Below are 20,080 nucleotides of genomic sequence, written 5' to 3'. Positions count from 1 at the left end.
ACCCTAGCCCTCTCCGGTGTCTATATAAACCGGAGAGTTTTAGTCCATAGGACGAACAACAATCATACCATAGGCTAGCTTTTAGGGTTTAGCCTCTCTGATCTCGTGGTAGATCTACTCTTGTACTACCCATATCATCAATATTAATCAAGCAGGACGTAGGGTTTTACCTCCATCAAGAGGGCCCGAACCTGGGTAAAACATCATGTCCCCTGCCTCCTGTTACCATCCGACCTAGACGCATAGTTCGGGACCCCCTACCCGAGATCCGCCGGTTTTGACACCGACACTATGGTTTATAAACTCTTTTACTAGCCATAGATTCATTAAAATAAGCAAACAACACACGAAAAACAGAATCTGTCAAAAACAGAACAGTCTGTAGTAATCTGTAACTAACGCAAACTTCTGGAACCCCAAAAATTCTAAAATAAATTTCTGGACGTGAGTAATTTATCTATTAATAATATGCAAAAATAATTAACTAAATAGCACTCTCCAATAAAAAAATGGCAGCAATTCTCGTGAGCGCTAAAGTTTCTGTTTTTTACAGCATGATCAACAAGACTTTCCCCAAGTCTTCCCAACGGTTCTACTTGGCACAAACACTAATTAAAACATAAAAACTCAATAATAACAGATTCTAGATAAATTATTTATTACTAAACAGGAACAAAAAGCAAGCAACAAGAATAAAATTGGGCTGCCTCCCAACAAGCGCTATCGTTTAACGCCCCTAGCTAGGCATGATGACTTCAATAATGCTCACACAAAAGATAAGAATTGAAACATAAAGAGAGCATCAAGAATAATATGACTAGCACATTTAAGTCTAACCCACTTCCTATGCATAGGGATTTTGTGAGCAAACAACTTATGTGAACAATAATCAACTAGCATAGGAGGGCAAAACAAGCATAACTTCAAAACTTTAAGCACATAGAGAGGAAACTTGATATTATTGCAATTCCTACAAGCATATATTCCTCCCTCATAATAATTTTCAGTAGCATCATGAATGAATTCAACAATATAACCAGCACCTAAAGCATTCTTTTCATGATCTACAAGCATAGAATTTTTATTACTCTCCACATAAGCAAAATTCTTCTCATTCGGGATAGTTGGAGTATCATAAGAGACTTGAATACTATAAATTGTTTACACATTAAAAGAGTAGCGTTCATAAAAGGGGTAATCATAATCATGACAAGCTTTATAAATATAATCCTCACTACTTTTTATAGCATATGTATCATCACAATAATTATCATAAGTAGGAGGCATGCTATCATCAATATAAATTTGCATATCAAAACTTGGGAGAATAAAAATATCATCTTCATTAAACGTAGCATCCCCAAGCTTGGGATAAACATTAATTGCAGCAAATATATTCTCAAAAACATCATCTTCATCAAACATAGCATCCCCAAGCTTGGGCCTTTTCATATCATAAGCATAATCACCCTCATCGTTAATAGTATGGATAGCACCAATAGTATAGCAATTATCATATTCTTCCAAGCAAGTGCCAAGAAGATTTTCAAGATCATAAGAAGTATTATTATCTTCCCAATCATAATCATCACAACAAGCAATAGGCATAACAAGATCATCATCAAGTGCATCATCTTCCACAATTATATTTTCATGAGGCACAACAGTAATAGGAGCAGCATTATTTGGGAGAGATATATTTTTACCTCTCTTCCTTTTTCTTTTATTTTTCTTCACCACATCATGTGTGGGTTCAATCCTCTTTTTGGAGCTCCTTATTAATGAGATTGGTTGAATAGAAGGCTCCTCCTCGTTACCTAATTCATCATAAGAAATAATATGAGGATATTGGGAAGTCTCTTCCCTTTCATTAGTATTCTCTTCATCTTCTATTTGTTTTGTTTTCTTTATGTAGTTGGCAATATAAGGATTTTCAATACAATTCACCTCACAATACATATAAATTTCCTCTAGATCAAAACCAAGAAGTTTATCATGGGCAAATACTGGAAGATAGTTAGTTATACGTTTCATTTCTTCATAACCCATAAGCAAACTAAGTTCATTATGATGTGCACGAGAAATCAAGTCATCACAATTGGAAACAATTAGATCATGAAACAATTTGCATCGGATGGTTAAATGACCACGTACATTGGAAAGCTCACAAGTATGGCCAAGAAAATTTAATTTTTCAGCACAAACATCTAGCCTTTCTAGCAACAATTTAGTTTCTAAGTACTTATGCCTCTTGCAAAATATATCTTCCCTAATTGGTGTGTACTTGCAAACCCAATGCACTCCACAAAAATTGACATGTTTATAGGAGTCATTTTCATCATAAATAGTGCAATCATCATTAGTACTATGGATATTCAAGGAGTTCATACTAACAACATTGCAATCATGCTCATCATTCAAAGATTTAGTGCCAAACATTTTAATGCATTCTGCTTCTAACACTTTGGCACAATTTTCCTTTCCATCATACTTATGAAAGGTATTAAAAAGATGAAGCGTATGAGGCAAACTTAATTCCATTTTTTTGTAATTTTCTTTTATAAACTAAACTAGTGATAAAACAAGAAACTAAAAGACTCGATTGCAAGATCTAAAGATATACCTTCAAGCACTCACCTCCCCGGAAACGGCGCCAGAAAAGAGCTTGATGTCTACTACACAACCTTCTTCTTGTAGACGTTGTTGGGCCTCCAAGTGCAGAGGTTTGTAGGATAGTAGCAAATTTCCCTCAAATGGATGACCTAAGGTTTATCAATCTGTAGGAGGCGTAGGATGAAGATGGTCTCTCTCAAGCAACCCTGCAACCAAATAACAAAGAGTCTCTTGTGTCCCCAACACACCCAATACAATGGTAAATTGTATAGGTGCACTAGTTCGGCGAAGAGATGGTGATACAAGTGCAATATGGATAGTAGATAATAGTAGTTGTAATCTGAAAATATAAAAACAGCAAGGTAACTAATGATAAAAGTGAGCGTAAACGGTATTGCAATGCATTGAAACAAGGCCTAGGGTTCATACTTTCACTAGTGCAAGTCCTCTCAACAATAATAACATAACTGGATCATATAACTATCCCTCAACATGCAACAAAGAGTCACTCCAAAGTCACTAATAGCGGAAAACAAACAAAGAGATTATGGTAGGGTACAAAACCACCTCAGAGTTATTCTTTCCAATCAATCTGTTGGGCTATTCCTATAAGTGTCACAAACAGCCCTAGAGTTCGTACTAGATTAACACCTTAAGACACAAATCAACCAAAACCCTAATATCACCTAGATACTCCAATGTCACCTCAGGTATCCGCGGGTATGATTATACGATATGCATCACACAATCTCAGATTCATCTATTCAAACCAACACAAAGTACTTCAAAGGGTGCCCCAAAGTTTCTACCAGAGAGTCAAGATGAAAACGTGTGCCAACCCCTATGCATAGGTTCATGGGAGGAACCCGCAAGTTGATCACCAAAACATACATCAAGTGAATCAATAGAATAACCCATTGTCACCACGGTTATCCCACGCAAGACATACATCAAGTGTTCTCAAATCCTTAAAGACTCAATAAGATAAGATAACTTCAAAGGGAAAACTAAATCCATTACAAGAGAGTAGAGGGGAGAAACATCATAAGATCCAACTATGATAGCAAAGCTCGCGATACATCAAGATCGTACCACCTCAAGAACACGAGAGAGAGAGAGAGAGAGAGAGATCAAACACATAGCTACTGGTACATACCCTCAGCCCCGAGGGAGAACTACTCCCTCCTCGTCATGGAGAGCACCGGGATGATGAAGATGGCCACCGGAGAGGGATTCCCCCCTCCGATAGGGTGCCGGAACGGGTCTGGATTGGTTTTAAGTGGCTACAGAGGCTTCTGGCGGCGGAACTCCCGATCTATTCTGCTCCCCGAAGTTTTTAGGGTACATTGGTATATATGGGAGGAAGAAGTATGTCAGTGGACCTCCGGGCTGTCCATGAGGCAGGGGGCGCGCCCAGGGGGGTGGGCGCGTCCCCAACCCTCGTGGGCAGCCCGGGACTCTCCTGGTCCAACTCCAATACTCTGTGGGCTTCTTCTGGTCCAAAAATAAGTTCCGTGAAGTTTCAGGTCAATTGGACTCCATTTGATTTTCCTTTTCTGCGATACTCTAAAACAAGGAAAAAACAGAAACTGGCATTGGGCTCTGGGTTAATAGGTTAGTCTCAAAAATAATATAAAAGTGCATAATAAAGCCTATAAACATCCAAAACAGATAATATAATAGCATGGAACAATCAAAAATTATAGATACATGGAAGACGTATCAGGTCACGCTGGTCGTCACCCGGTACTCCTAGAACAATTCTGGACTCCAATACCCTTCGTCCAACATATCAATCTTCACCTACGGACCATTCTGGTGTTCCTCATCACGTCTCGGATCTCATCCGGCACTCCGAACAACCTTCGGTAACCACATACTATTCCCATTACAACTCTAGCGTCATCGAACCTTAAGTGTCTAGACCCTACGGGTTCGGGAACCATGCAGACATGATCGAGACATCTCTCCAGCCAATAACCAACAGCGGGATCTGGATAGCCATGTTGGCTCCCACATGTTCCACGATGATCTCATCGGATGAATCACGATGTTGAGGATTCAATCAATCCCATATACAATTCCCTTTGTTCGTCGGTATGTTACTTCCCCGAGTTCCGATCGTCGGTATCCCCATACCTCATTTAATCTCGTTACCGGCAAGTCTCTTTACTTATTCCGTAACGCATGATCCCGTGGCTAACTCCTTAGTCACATTGAGCTCATTATGATGATGCATTACCGAGTGGGCCCAGAGATACCTCTCCATCACATAGAGTGACAAATCCCAGTCTCGATTCGTGCCAACCCAACAGATACTTTCGGAGATACCTGTAGTGCGCCTTTATAGTCACCTAGTTATGTTGTGACGTTTGATACACCCAAAGCACTCCTACGGTATCCGAGAGTTGCACAATATCATGGTCTAAGGAAAGGATACTTGACATTAGAAAAGCTCTAGCGAATGAACTACACGATCTTGTGCTATGCTTTGGATTGGGTCTTGTCCATCACATCATTCTCCTAATGATGTGATCCCGTTATCAACAACATCCAATGTCCATGGTCAGGAAACCACAACCATCTATTGATCAACGAGCTAGTCAACTAGAGGCTCACTAGGGACATGTTGTGGTCTGTGTATTCACACATGTATTATGATTTTGGTTAATACAATTACAGCATGAACAATAGACAATTATCATGAACAAGGAAATATAATAATAACCATTTTATTATTGCCTCTAGGGCATATTTCCAACATGTTTCTCATGTATTAAGTGCAGCCAAATTCGATTTATTCCTCACATGATATACAATAACAGAATGCAGCCACAACAATTGAACATCGCATTGTAGAATTGAACCAAGGAGTTAACTAAACACCACAATAAATGAACCAAACGTTAACTGAGCACCACATTGCACAATATAACATACTCCTAATAGAAGATCACCAAACCAAGCATGATTAACAACTTGGAAATATAGCAATTGTATTTGTTTCTCATATATTTATTACAACCAAATTTGATTTATTTCTCACATGGTATATAATAACAGAATGCAGCCACAACAATTGAACATCGCATTGCAGAATTGAACCAAGCAGTTAACTAAACACCACAACAAATGAACCAAACATTAACTAAGCACCACATTGCACAATATAACATACTCGTAATAGAAGATCGGACAGTTAACCAAACCAACCATGCTTAACAACTTGGAAATATTGCACCCTGAAGAATTGAACATCACATTTGCAGAATTGATCCAAGCAGTTAACTGAACACCACATTGCACGACATATAGAACATATACACTATAGCAAAAGATTGCATGGTAAAAGTAGATAGCACAATTCAATTTGTTAAGGAAAGGCAGTAGCTACCAAACTGAACATGGGTCCTTATAGTGAGCTAATAAGACAAACTACTCCTCATTGTTGGAGCTATCGATGACGATTGGCTCCTTGGACATGGAAGAGGGCGAGGCCTCCGCATCGTGGGTGCCCTTGTTGTAGTGGTGAGTTTCCTGAGCCGCTCCGGGCACCAACCTGCTGGCTCTCGAGATGAGGTAAGCACGTGCACGCTAAGAAAACACCTCATAGTCTTCATCAAAAGCACCGACGTTGGCCTCGAGAGAATGCCACGAACTATCGTTTAAAGCAGCCAACCGCATCGCGGCATCGGTACGCGAGGCGTCAATGGTAGCCTTCACGGCGAGGTGCTCCTCCAAGATCTGGGGGTCGGCAAGAATGGCAGCCATCGCGACCTCATCCGCACATGCACCGGCGGTCGGGGCATGTGGGATGTGGAAGCAGGAGGAGGATGGGGGTCGGGTGTGGATTACCTGCCTAGACAGGCGAGGCCGGGCAGGGTGAAGGAGGGTCGCTGGCGAGCAGGCGGCGCTGCAAGCAAGGAGTGAGGGTTTCAACTTGGAAAGGAAGGCAAAAAACAGGGGAAATGTGGCTTTTGGTAAGGGGGAGGGGCGGGGAGGTAGATATTTTCGCGGAAGCTGAAAATTTGGAATAGCTTCAGTGAAAAAACTGCGTGCAAAGTGTCATCAGACACGGTCCCTTCTTCAGAGCGGGCTGTGGACTATAGCCGTCGCACCTTCTTGCATAAGCCGTATGCATACTATACTCCAACGATGCTCCAAGATATTTTGTGCTGCATCTCACACGGTTGGTTATAATAAAGTGTGTGGGATCTACTTGATTTTTCGTCTTGATTTGAATGACATAATGGGGTCACAGTGGGCATGGAAGGTGTTTGAATTGCTAGACCTTTTATCTGCAGTGAACATGCAACTATATGTGTGTCATAAAAGAATTGGAATTATTCAAGGTTCGTTTGGACATTTTTATGCATTAAGTGAGTTTTCAATGCATTTATTTGCATAATTCAAATTTAAACTACATGCACATGCTCAAGTGCATATAAATTGGTTTAAAAATCAAATCTTTGTCCTTGGGTGCATTCTTAGGTCCCATGCAAGAAATGGGAATGAATGTTAAACACCCTGCCACTGTCACTCGGCCGCAAACATTGATATACCTTGTTTTTAAATTCTAGTAAATCCAAAACTCGTCTGAAATTCATGAAACTTGGCATGCTATCATGGAGCGGCATCAACATGCCGTGGTAATTTTCTTGTCCCATTAAGGGCAAGTTTGGGTATATGCTTCTCACAAACCAGAACTTCTCACAACAAACATGATGGTTTCGGTGGGGAACGCCCCACCTTTGGGGACGAAACGATATCCTTTGCCTCTTATTGCTTTCAAAAATTTTCTCGTGTCAACGTAGAACAACAGGAGTGTTGTGTCAATTTTTGGGATTTTTTGGGGTTCGTTTGGACATTTTTATGCATTAACTGAGTTTTCAATGCATTTATGTGCATAATTCAAATTTGAACTACATGCACATGCTCTAATGCATATAAATTGGTTGAAAATTCAAATCTGTGTCCTTGGTTGCATGCTTAGGTCCCATGCAAGAAATGGGAATGAATGTCAAACACCCTGCCACGGTCACTCGGCCGCAAACATTGAGATATCTGGTTTCTAAATTCTAGTAAATCCGAAGCTCCTCTAAAATTCATGAAACTTGGTATGCCATCATGGAGCGGCATCAACATGCCATTGTAATTTTATTGTCCCATTTGGGGTACGTTTGGGGATATGCTTCTGAAAAACCAGAGCTTCTCACAACAAGCCAGATGGTTTTGGTAGGGAACGTCCCACCTTTGGGGACGAAATGATATTCATTGCCTCTTATTGCTTTCAATATTTGTATCGTGTCAACATAGAACAACAGAAGTGTTGTGTCAATTTTTTGGATTTTTCGGGGTTCATTTGGACATTTTTATGCATTAATTCAGTTTTCAATGCATTTATGTGCATAATTCAAATTTGAACTACATGCACATGCTCTAATGCATATAAATTGGTTGAAAAATCAAATTTGTGTCCTTGGGTGCATGCTTAGGACCCATGCAAGAAATGGGAATGAGTGTCAAACACCCTGCCACGGTCACTCGGCCGCAAACATTGAGATACATGGTTTTTAAATTATAGTAAATCCAAAGCTCGTCCGAAATTCATGACACTTGGAATGCTATCATGGAGAGGCATCAACATCCCGTGGTAAATTTTTGGTCCCATTTGGGGCAGGTTTGGGGATATGCTTCTCGCAACAAGCCGGATGGTTTCGGTAGGGAACGTCCCACCTTCGGGGACGAAACGATATCCATTGCCTCTTATTGCTTTCAAATTTTTTCTTGTGTCAACATAGAAAAATAGGAGTGTTGTGTCAATTTTGGGGATTTTCGGGGTTCGTTTGGACATTTTTAAGCATTAATTGATTTTTCAATGCATTTATGTGCCTAATTCAAATTTGAACTACATGCGCATGCTCTAATGCATATAAATTGGTTGAAAAATTAAATTTGTGTCTTTGGGTGCATGCTTAGGTCCCATGCAAGAAATGGGAATGAATGTCAAACACCCTGCCATGGTTACTCGGCCGCAAACATTGAGATACTTGGTTTTTAAATTCTATTAAATCCAAAGCTCGTCCGAAATTCATGAAACTTGGCATGCTATCATGAAGCGGCATCAACATGTCGTGTGATAACCCACAAGTATAGGGGATCGCAGCCGTTTTCGAGGGTAGAGTATTCAACCCAAATTTATTGATTCGACACAAGGGGAGCCAAAGAATATTTTCAAGTATTAGCAGCTGAGTTGTCAATTCAACCACACGTGGAAACTTAATATCTGCATCAACGTGTTTAGTAGCAAAGTAATATGATAGTAGCGATAATGATAGCAAAAGGTAATGATAGCAAAAGTAATGTTTTTGGTATTTTGTAGTGATGATAGCAATAGCAACGGAAAAGTAAATAAGCAAAGAATAATATATGGAAAGCTCGTAGGCAATGGATCAGTGATGGAGAATTATGCCGCATGTGGTTCATTATGTAACAGTCATAACCTAGGGTGACACAGAACTAGCTCCAATTCATCAATGTAATGTAGGCATGTATTCCGAATATAGTCATACGTGCTTATGGAAAAGAACTTGCATGACATCTTTTGTCCTACCCTCCCGTGGCAGCGGGGCCCTAGCGGAAACTAAGGGATATTAAGGCCTCCTTTTAATAGAGTGTAGGACAAAAGCATTAACACATAGTGAATACATGAACTCCTCAAACTACGGTCATCACCGGTAAGTATCCCGATTATTGTCACTTCGGGGTTAACGGATCATAACACATAATAGGTGAGTATAGACTTGCAAGATAGGATCAATAACTCTCATATATTGATGAAAACATAATAGGTTCAGATCTGAAATCATGGCACGCGGGCCCTAGTGACAAGCATTAAGCATAGCAAAGTCATAGCAACATCAATCTTAGAACATAGTGGATACTAGGGACCAAACCCTAACAAAACTTACTCGATTACATGATAAATCTCATCAAAACCCATCACCGTCCAGCAATCCTACGATGGAATTACTCACGCACGGCGGTGAGCATCATGAAATTGGTGATGGAGGAAGATTGATGATGATGATGGCGACGGATTCCTCTCTCCGGAGCCCCGAACGGACTCCAGATCAGCCCTCTCGAGAGGTTTAAGGGCTTGGCGGCGGCTCCGTATCGTAAAACGCGATGAATCCTTCTCCTTGATTTTTTTCTCCCCAAAACCAAATATATAGAGTTGGAGTTGAGGTCGGATGAGCTCCAGGGGGCCCACGAGGTAGGAGGCGCGCCCCCCACCCTCATGGCTAGGGTGTGGGCCCCCTGGTCTTCATCTTTTGCTAGGATTTTTTATTATTTCCAAATAGACGTTCCGTGAAGTTTCAAGTCATTCCGAGAACTTTTATTTCTGCACATAAATAACACCATGCCAATTCTGCTGAAAACAGCGCCAGTCTGGGTTAGTTCCATTCAAATCATGCAAGTTATAGTCCAAAACAAGGGCAAACGTGTTTGGAAAAAGTAGATACAACGGAGACGTATCAAGTCCCCCAAGCTTAAACCTTTGCTTGTCCTCATGCAATTTAGTTGATAAACTGAAAGTGATAAAGATAAATTTTACAAACTCTGTTTGCTCTTGTTGTTGTAAATATGTAAAGCCAGCATTCAAGTTTTCAGCAAAGATTATGAACTAACTGTCGGGGATATACCCCGCGGTATGACCCGGCCGGAAGTATGACCCGGTCGGACTTGGCAGCTCATAGAGACCCGGCGAGTATTTGGTGACTTACTGATGACCTCAACGGCGGTTCAGATGGATGACAAGGCCCAAGGCCCAGAAGGCCGGTTCATGTAATGGTAGGCCGGCTTAAGAAGAAGACATAAGGAATATTTTCCTGCAAAGTAAGCAAGACTAGGACTCCACTTGTAATAGAGTAATCCTAGTCCTATTAGGACTAGTCATGTAACCCGCCCTTTCAACTTATATAAGGAGGGGCAGGGCTCCCCAAAAGAGGGACAAGCAAGAAGAAACACTCTCTAGGGGAAGACACAAAGAGGGGGCTGGCTTATGCGGCGACTCTCTCATGAGCATAATGAGATCTAGCCAGAAGCAGCATGTAGGACTATTATCGAACGATGTTTCCCGGGGCCCAAAACTGTCTAAATCCTTGTCTTGTGTTGCGTCTCTCGATTCCGCTCAACTCCTCTCAAGGTACTACAAAGATGCGTTGACCTCACGACTAAATCCTGACACTAAGACATCTGCCGTGACAATTCCACGATAGTTGGCCCCCACCGTGGGGCGATGCGCACGGTGGTGTTGAGTTCTTGAAGGGATCTATCTCAGGGATCGAGAAGCTCGCGATGCGTTGGATGAAAAAGAGCCGGCGCAGAAGATGTTATCGTTGATGAATAATCAAAATAACATATACAAGATTTTCGGTCAAGAGAAAATAAGGTTTGCAGTGCGCACCGTCGCGACCGGACGATCCATCAAAACTAGATCGATTTTCGCCGTGTCGCTGTTTGAAGCCGAGTCGGACAAAATTTTTCCGCTGCAATAACTCGCACGCAGCCGTTCAGTTGTTACAAGTCATATCCTCGTTATTTGTTTTCGGAAGGAAACTACGCGAGACAGATCGCATCCAGAGCAGCTGACGTATGCTGGTTCACTTCAAATCCCAAGAATTGGGGAGCAAACAATCTGACCAGTTACCACGTCATCACGTGAATTACCCAAGTCAAAGGACTAATTCAACTAGTACTTCTAACGTGTTGGACGGAAGCCAAGATGGAAATAAGACACCACACCAAATTGACAGGGTACTAGTAGATGCAAGTGCCGGGTTTTTAGGTCCTCAAGGGAAAATTACTATTAGGAGAAGGGAACGGTCTCGACCCGGATTCAGGATTCAGTCATGACTCGGACTCTACTTCATTGCCGAGTCGCCCGCAGCGCGCAGGCCGCCGTCGAGATTGCCAAGCTGCCGGGACGGTCAAAATTTGGTTGCCCATACACTGTTATGCTGTTTTCAAATCCAGAGGCATCAACTCATACTTTTGGTGTTAAAACCGGTGTGAAAAAAGCAATCCATCCGTTGACTCATCAGCACGGGAAAATAGAATTAATGGTCAGCGACAATCCGATTTACAAAGGAAAAGAAGGCAGGAAAGGAAGAAAGGACTCGGACGCGAGTCAACCAACCACGACCTGAACTCTGCATCGCCACTTGAGCAAATTCCGTCTCCTCGGACGAGATTCCATCTGGCCAGGCCGCCGCCGGCTTTGCTCCGCCTCGCTGCCGTAGCCTCACTTCATCGGTGAGCCGCCCAGCCTCTCCACTCTGTGCCGGCTCAGCCCGCGCTTCCCCTCTGCAGCAGCATCGGGTTCGGCTGCCCTTGTGCGCCCCCGGCGACCGGCTCTTCCACGGGCTCCCGTACGGCCGCGCGCCAGTGACACTCCATCGCCCCGGGTCGCGCATCTGCTTCTGCCGCTGCGAGCTCGCCCTCGTCGCCTTGCTTCCGCTGCGTCACGGAGCACCGGGGCCTTTGTTCGCTTCGTCTTCGGCGTGTCAAACTGTTTTCCTTAGCCTTGCCTAAACCACCTTTGTCGGCGCGCTGAGCTGCTGTTGTGGCCCTCTTCGCCTCTGACACGCCTGCGCGGGCCCTCACGTCGAGCCGCCGCTGACTGTCGTTACCTCTGAGCCGCCCGCTGCTGGACTACGCCTCTGTCACAACCCGCCGGCCTCCGCCGGGTCATCATCGCCACTCCCTTGCTGAGCCTTACCTTAGTTGCGGCGGAAAATCCGCCTCGTCGCCCTCAAAGTTTATCTCTGATGCAAGCTCGGTTTTGGGGATTTTACAGCGATGACCCGGAGAAGGATTCAGACACCGCGGTCGCTTCAACCTCGCTCTAAGCCGCCGGAGGATCTTGGACTATCCCCGCGCGACCCCGTGCCCGAGCCGCCGCCAGCCTCTCCTCTCTGTTGAGCTACCCGCTGTGAGCCGGCCGTGCTGCCCAGTAGTCACCGCAGCCCTCTTTCACGGCGGCCGGCTCCATGCCCCGCGCCGCCGCGGCTGTGTCCCGCCTCGGTTCCTCCGCTGCGCCAGTGGCTCTGCCACGAGCGCCCTTGCCGGCTCCGCCTTCCCCTGCGGCCGGCCCGCCTTTGGCCGTCTACGACCCGGTCCGGTTCCCGCTGCATGAGGCCACGCCCGCGTGCCTCCGCTCCGACTTATGCAGTGCCGCCCCGTTCTGCATCATCTGCCCGCGGCCCGACTCTTGCGTCGCCCCGGCCGGCTTGCCGTCCCGCTGCGTCCCCGCTCCCGGCCCGTGCGCTCTCCTACGAGTAAATTGCATAGAAGTACCATAATTGAGGCTTTTGAAAGCAGATTGGTATTAAGTTTGGTAATTTTTACATGTCAATACTAACTTTGAGGCGAGACGTTGCAGAACGGACTAAACTGCGTATAAACACATATTGGCGGGAAACTGACAGCAGGGCCCGCCTGTCAGGGGCTGACGTGGCATCTTTTTTCACAGAAAAACCCCTCGGTTTATATTTAATCACACAAAGAGCCTTGTTTGCGTAAAAAACTCAAAACCAGCAATAATAAATTACGCGCGCGCCCCCGTGAGATTTCGAACCCCCGACCCACTACTCATGTGAAAGGGGCGTTTTTATGTGATACAGTAAAAGCTTAAACGTTTTTATACTATACTATAGAAACCCTTTTTGTTGCTGGACAACTGTTTCATTTTTTTAATGCGTTTTTTTCGTATTTCTTTTATCTTTTACGACATGTCCTGGCCTTCTTTCGGTTTTCCTTTTTTTATACTTTTGCGCATCTCTTTATATATATATAGGTTTTGTAATAAATGGTGTACATTATTTCAATACTTTCGACATTTTTAAAATTTACACCGAACTTTTTACTATGCGGCATTTTTTCAGATATTGTATATTAAAAAATGTAATGTATATAACCGAAATGTTCATCGTATATTATACAATTGTATTCAGTGTGTATTTATACAATAATATTCAGTGTGTATTTTCAAAAAATATCGCATAATATAAAATTTCAATATATGTATATTAAAAAAACTTCACCATATATTTTAAAAATGTTCATCTAAAACTAAAAAAAGGTGTTCATATATTATAGTTCAGTATGAATAATTTTCAGTGTGTATAACAAATTGTTCGTATATTATACAATAGTGTTCAGTATGTATTTATAAAATAATTTCCAGTGTGTATTTACAAAAAGTATCGCATAATAAATAGTTCAGTATAAATTTAAAATATATGGAGTACTGAGAAAACGTTCACCATTTATTACAAAACCTATATATAAAAGAGATGCGCAAAAGTTTTAAAAAGGAAAAATGGAAGAAGGCCCGGACGTGTTTTAAAAGATAAAAGAAATACGAAACAAAAAACGCATTAAAAAGAACGAAACAGTTTTTCAACAACAAAAATGGTTTCTGATGTATAGTATAAAAAGGTTTAAGCATCAAATGTGCGGAACGTGACGGCGTGCCGTAGTGTCAACGTGCCTTTTCCTCGCTTAGTGCGTCGCGGGTTCGAATCCTTGCGACCGCGCATGATTTATTTTCGCTGGTTTTGAGTTTTTTCCGCAAACGAGGCGCTTTGTGTGATTAAATATAAACCAAGGGGTTTTTCTGTGAAAAAAGATGCCACGTCAGCCCCTGACAGGCGGGCCCCGCTGTCAGTTTCCCTGTCAGTACATGTTTATACGTCGTTTAGTCTGTTCTGCAACGCCTCGCCCCAAAGTTGGTATTGACACGTAAAAATTACCAAACTTGGTACCAATCTGTTTCCAATGTCCTAATTATAGTACTTTTGCGTAATTTACTCCTCTCCTACAGACTGATGAAAGATACAAGGGAGAGGGTGCCATCTGGAGAAAAGAAAGGAAAAGTGGTCGGGTTTCAAGAAAAAATTAAAAAATATGATGACCCGGAGGATCCTTTTGGGCCGCCCATGCCATACGCCGAGCCGCCCAGTTTCGCGGCCGCCTCTGCTGTGGTATTACGCCTCTTCGCTCGTGCCTGCGCCCTCACCGTCTCACGCGCTGAGCCGCCCTCGCACAACGCAACCACAGCCACTACCAGCAGGCCGCCGCGGCTTGAGCCGTCATTACGGCCTGTTTGTACGCCCATGGCCTCCGCGAGCCGCCACTCGTCCGCTGCGAGCCGTTTTTTCCATAATATCTGGAGAGTGGCTAAATCGTCGTGGAATTTATTGGAGGTGATCCACGAACGAGATATATGACTCATTTTTCGTCCACATATCAAGTGAAATTCATCTAGTATATTTTTATAATACATATTGCTTTCTTTAAAAGTGCGATTACTCTAGCTTGTAAGTTCTCCAATACAGGGCAAGTTGTCTACTGCAAAAGAGATTATTATATCACTGAGCTGATTGAATGACTTATGCCGGTTTATATCACGGTCAATATGGAGAGTCTCAAATTCAACTCCTCGAGTCGCCTTGAGACTCGGGGGCAACGACGACATGACTCAGTAAATGATTGCCGGTTTAAAGAAGATTCAAGAACTCCGGGTCATTGGAGAGAAAAATAACCCGGCCCCGGAGTCTACTGCCTTATTGGCTAATATTTAAAGCCGTCAGAAAATTTCCGGCTTAAAAAGAAGGATTCCGATTCAAGGGAAAATTGTCTCTCACAAAGCGCTAAAGCTCTTAATATTCGGTTTAAAATCCGGCTCAAGGGACCAAAGAGAGTTTGTTGCACAGCACAACTCAAACATAGGCACCCGGCGAGCACAGCTCAGAAATATATCACTTGGGGGCTTCCGGCTTATTGAGCTAAGCTATGATTACCCTTTGATCTGGCTCATAGCCATAGTTACAGGTCATTTGGGGCCTTCATGTTCAAACATAGGTCGTATTCGAACCAAATAGAACATAGCTGTCGGTACCCTCTTGATCGGCGCAATGCCAAACTCACTAGGGGGCTTCTTGATCGTATTCGAATCACATCTTAACCTTTTTTGGGTCCAACTTGGATCGTATTTGAATCAGGGTCATTAAAAACCTCTCAAGGTCATTTGGGGGCTTCCTGTTCAAACATAGGTCGTATTCGAACCAAAGAGAACATAGCTATCAGTACCCTCTTGATCGGCGCAATGCCAAACTCACTAGGGGGCTTCTTGATCGTATTCGAATCACAGCTTAACCCTTTTGGGTCCGACTTGGATCGTATTCGAATCAGGGTCGTTAAAAACCTCTCAAGGTCATTTGGGGGCTTCCTGTTCAAACATAGGTCGTATTCGAACCAAAGAGAACATAACTGTCGGTACCCTCTTGATCGGCGCAACGCCAAAGCCACTGGGGGCTACATGATCGTATTCGAATCCTGGCTTAACCCCTTCGGTCCGGTTTACTGATCGTATTCGAATCAGAAACCTCAAATTCTTCTTTCTATTTTTGCTTAAGTTTTTTGAAAACATTCTTTTGGGTTTGTCTTGAGACTTTTTGTTCATATCTGAAGCATATATGTGGTTTCGATTAACCCGGCTTGACTTTTGGATGATAAGTCACCATATATGACAATCATAAACATTTGGAAGTTTTTGGCTTCTAAAGATTGGGATTATCACCCTTACTGCACAGGTATCCTAAACCGGCAGTACGATTCAATATCACAGGAACTGGTTTTTCAAACCGGGTTATATTATTCAAATCTATAATAGCCTGGCTGGATTTTTATGGTTATCAATAACCAATATTACGATTGAGTTTTCAAAGTCACTTCAGCGCAATGGATATTATTTTATCAATGGATATAATTTATTCTACAATGGAAGGAATAGTCCCGAGTCGCTGCAGGTTTACGACCTGACACTTAGGGGCTACATTATTCAAGTTAAGATTACATCAAATATGCAAGTCCCATGTCACTGCCAGCATGCACCATGGCACTTGGGGGCTAATGCAAAGTCATTTTTACTGGCCTTATTGAAGACCCGACTCATTACATTGTAATGAGCCGGCCCTTGGGGGCTACCGATTGCTCCTGTTAACAATTCAACGAAATATATATAAAGTCCCAACTCAATATTATCTTACTAAGCCGGCCCTTGGGGGCTACATGTTGCTGCTCAAGTCTACATCTACAAAGTCCCTGCTCATTATTGCATAATGACCCGGCCCTTGGAGGCTACACCGGTTGAAGTTTTTGTGAGCATAAGACAATTACAAGTCCTAGGTTGATGCAAGCATGACAACCTAGCACTTGGGGGCTACAGGTAACACGGATATAAGGAGAGATACTTTCGAATTCTCAGTTTTGAGCAAATCAGATTGACCCGGCATCCCCAATCATTATGACCCGGTGTCTGCAACAATCATAGCCCGACGTCATCAATAATTATGACCCGGCGTCGGCAACAATTATGACTCGGTGCCATCAATATTTATAAACTGGCAATTTTGGTAATATTAAACCGGCAAGTTTTACATCCTCAAGCCGGCTAAAAATCAGATGAGTATTTCAAGACCAATATTTTTTAAGCCGACACTTTGGAAGCCGATTCAAGTGGATTATTTCTTACAATATTTCTCTACAAGAGACCAATGTCAGCAAATTGACTCTGAAGTTGACCTATTGACCCGGATTTCTCAAAAGGAGTATCTGGATTATTTTTTACATTGACAAAGTTGAAAATATCTGCTAAGGGAGATTTGCTATGAGATCATGGACATGTATATATCAACATGGAAGTGACAAGGACTTAACGATAATCAGGTGCCGGCTTACAACATATTTAACCCGGAACATAACTTGTCAAATTGTTCTTGTGTTTTGTTCACAGGATCAGTTTAACATGGATAAATCCAAATTAAACTGGGGGCTAATGTCGGGGATATACCCCGCGGTATGACCCGGCCGGATGTATGACCCGGTTGAACTTGGCGGCTCACAGAGACCCGACGAGTATTTGATGGCTTACTGATGACCTCAACAACGGTTCAGATGGATGACAAGGCCCAAGGCCCAGAAGGCCGGTTCATGTGATGGTGTGCCGGCTTAAGAGGAAGACATAAGGAATATTCTCCTGCAAAGGAAGCAAGACTAGGACTCCACTTGTAATAGAGTAATCCTAATCCTATTAGGACTAGTCATGTAACCCGCCCCTTCAACTTATATAAGGAGGGGCAGGGCTCCCCAAAAGAGGGACAAGCAAGAAGAAACAATCTCTAGGGGAAGACACAAAGGGGGAGCCGGCTTATGCGGCGACTCTCTCATGAGCATAATGAGATCTAGCCACAAACAGCATGTAGGGCTATTACAGGACGATGTTTCCCGGGGCCCAAAGCTGTCTAAATCCTTGTCTTGTGTTGCGTCTCTCGATTCCGCTCAACCCCTCTCAAGCTACCACAAAGATGCGTTGGCCTCACGACTAAGTCCTGACACTAGGACATCTGCCGTGACAATTCCACGACACTAACCATATTCACAATAACGCATAGGTCTCATGTTTACTCATATCAATGGCATAATCAACTAGCGAGCAATAATAATAAATCTCGGATGACAACACTTTCTCAAAACAATCATAATATGATATAAAAATATGGTATCTCGCTAGCCCTTTCTGAGACCGCAAAACATAAATGCAGAGCACCTTTAAAGATCAAGGACCGACTAGACATTGTAATTCATGGTAAAAGAGATCCAGTCAAGTCATACTCAATGTAAACTAACAGTAATGAATGCAAATGACAGCAGTGCTCTCCAACTGGTGCTTTTTAATAAGAGGGTGATGACTCAAGATAAGAGTAAATAGATAGGCCCTTTGCAGAGGGAAGCAGGGATTTGTAGAGGTGCCAGAGCTCGGTTTGGAAATAGAGGTGAATAATATTTTGAGCGGTATACTTCCATTGTCAACATAACAACCAAGAGATGGCAATATCTTCCATGCTACACACATTATAGGCGGTTCCCAAACAGAATGGTAAAGTTTATACTCCCCCTCCACCAACAAGCATCAATCCATGGCTTGCTTGAAACAACGAGTGCCTCCAACTAACAAGAGTCCCAGGGGGAGTTTTGTTTGCAATTATTTTGATTTGATTTGCATAAAGCATGGGACTGGGCATCCCGGTGACCAGCCCTTTTCTCGTGAGTGAGGAGCGGAGTCCACTCCTCTTGAGAATAACCCGCCTAACATGGAAGATACGGACAGCCCTAGTTGATACATGAGCTATTCGAGCATACAAAACAGGATATTTATTTGAAGGTTTAGAGTTTGGGACATACAAATTTACTTCGAACGGCAGGTAGATACCGTATATAGGTATGTATGGTGGACTCATATGGAATAACTTTGGGGTTTATGGAGTTGGATGCACAAGCAGTATTCCCGCTTAGTACAGGTGAAGGCTAGAAAAAGACTGGGAAGCGACCAGCTAGAGAGCAACAACAGTCATGAACATGCATTAAAATTAATCAACACCGAATGCAAGCATGAGTCGGATATAATCCACCATGAACATAAATATCGTGAAGGCTATGTTGATTTTGTTTCAACTACATGCGTGAACATGTGCCAAGTCAAGTCACTTAAATCATTTAGAGGAGGATACCAACCTATCATACCACATCACAACCATTTTAATAGCATGTTGGCACGCAAGGTAAACCATTATAAGCTCCCAGCTAATCAAGCATGGCACAAGAAATTATGATCTCTAGTTGTCATTGCAAACATGTTTATTCATAATAGGCTAAATCAGGAACGATGAACTAATCATATTTACAATAACAAAAGAGGTCGAGTTCATACCAGCTTTTCTCATCTCAATAAGTCCATCATATATCGTCATAATTGCCTTTCACTTGCACGACCGGACGATGTGAATAATAATAATAGTGCGCGTGCATTAGACTAAGCTGGAATTTGCAAGCATTCAATAAACAGGAGAAGACAAGGCAATATGGGATCTTTTGTCAGATCAACAATAATGCATATAAGAGCCACTTCAACAATTTAATCATGGTCTTCTCCTATCGACCCCCAAAGAAAAGAAAAGAAATAAAGCTATTTACACGGGAAATCTCCCAACAAGCAAAAGAAGAACATGAAATCTTTTTGGGTTTTCTTTTTAATTACTACTATAAGTATGGAAATTAAAACTAGCTAAAAGCTACAAGTAATTTTTTTGGTTTTTCTTAAGGTTTATTGAGCACAGAAGAAGAAAGCATAAACAAGGAAATAAACTAGCATGGATGATACAATGAAAAAGTATGAGCACCGACATCTAGCAATGAGTGTGTGAACATGAATGTAATGTTGGTGAGAAATACGTACTCCCCCAAGCTTAGGCTTTTGACCTAAGTTAGTCTATGGCCATGGCTGGCCTGGCGGATATCCATAGTAATAGTTGGGGTCGTACTGCGATGAAGAAGACTCTGA

Source organism: Triticum urartu, chromosome 6A, assembly GCF_056163025.1.
Source record: "Triticum urartu cultivar PI428250 chromosome 6A, HENAU_Tu73, whole genome shotgun sequence".
Lineage (NCBI taxonomy): Eukaryota > Viridiplantae > Streptophyta > Magnoliopsida > Poales > Poaceae > Triticum > Triticum urartu.
This window is presented reverse-complemented; position numbering follows the sequence as displayed.